Consider the following 1,466-nt stretch of genomic DNA (forward strand, 5'->3'; position numbering starts at 1 on the left):
AGACATAGATGGAAAAGTTCCTAAACAAGATCAAGGAAAATTATCCGAAAAGACCTGAAATCTAATAAAGAAGATTGGAAAAGAGGGAAAAATCCTGGAGAGATGAAATAGAATGATCAGAACTATTCAAAACAGTAAACAAACTGAAAACCCAAGATATTCGTAAACACAATCAGACCAAAATTGAGGAAACACTAAAGAAAGGAAGAAGCAACAAATTGATGAGAAGGCGGGGAATAGGATGCTCTCATACTAGCATCACGACCGGACGGGGCAAGGGAGGAAAGGGACTTGGAAAGGAGGCGCTAAGCGTCATCGCAAAGTACTTCGTGCTAATATCCAGCGTATCACAAAGCCTGCCATCCGACGTCTTGCCCCGCAGAGGTGGTGTCAAGCGTATCCCTGGCCTTATCTATGAAGAAACCCACGGTGTTCTCAAGGTATTCCTCGAGAATGTCATCAGGAAGGCCATCACCTACACCGAGCATGCTAAGAGGAAGACTGTCACAGCCATGGATGTCGCCTACAGCGTATCTCTGGCCTTATCTACAAAGAAACCCGCGGTGTTCTCAAGGTATTCCTCGAGAATGTCATCAGGGAGGCCATCACCTACACCGAGCATGCTAAGAGGAAGACTGTCACAGCCATGGATGTCGTCTACGCCGTCAAACGCCAAGGCCGTATCCTCTACGGATTCGGTGGTTAGATACCCTCAATAACAGGCTATCTAAGACAAAGACAGACAGACAACAAACAAGAATCTTGCATGCAATTGCTGGATGACTGCGTGTGTCTTGTCTGTCACCTAAACCTGGTTAGAACAAGCAATATTATCAACGAAAGAGACAGCGATGAAAATTGCAGGCGATTTCTATACAATGTCATACGGTATTTATATAAGATATAGTTTTTTCCAATATGAATAATGAAACACCTGAGCCGGTACCAAACGTGAAAGTATGATAAGTAAATAAAGCATTAAAAAGGCATGCAAAGAGGCAAAGCAGCTGAAGTTGGCCTAACAATTGATTTGATAATAGATGAATGAAATCTCATCGTCGAAAACTCGCTGAACTTTATAAAAGTTGTCTGCAAGAATGCACTATATCTACAATTTGGAAAATTGTTATCATTATACAAATTCACCAAAAAAAAAGGGGAGACACAAAAGGCCTGAGAAAATACAGCCCCCAATAAGTTTACTGTCAGTAATATATAAAATATTTACAAAGATAATATTAGGCCGAGTAGAAAGACAGCTAGACTTTAATCAACCAAGAAAGCTGGTAGTCTTATAATTGGGTTTTCAACAACTGTCCACATTCATGTAATTAACCAACCAATTAAATAGTAAACAAAGTAGGACAATCTACTATGTATGGAATTTATTGATTATGAGAAAGCTTTTGATTTTGTCAAAACTTCAGCAGTAATGAAATCCCTTCAAAGACAATTTGAAGGGATTT

At 39.9% G+C, this 1,466-nt stretch overlaps 1 pseudogene; it reads left to right on the forward strand.

Moving 5' to 3' along the window:
* The first annotated feature begins 221 nt into the window (after positions 1–221).
* Positions 222–706, forward strand: LOC137637372 (histone H4-like; annotated as a pseudogene).
* Positions 707–1,466: the final 760 nt, after the last annotated feature.

The sequence above is a fragment of the Palaemon carinicauda genome, unplaced genomic scaffold, assembly GCF_036898095.1.
Source record: "Palaemon carinicauda isolate YSFRI2023 unplaced genomic scaffold, ASM3689809v2 scaffold691, whole genome shotgun sequence".
Classification (NCBI taxonomy): domain Eukaryota; kingdom Metazoa; phylum Arthropoda; class Malacostraca; order Decapoda; family Palaemonidae; genus Palaemon; species Palaemon carinicauda.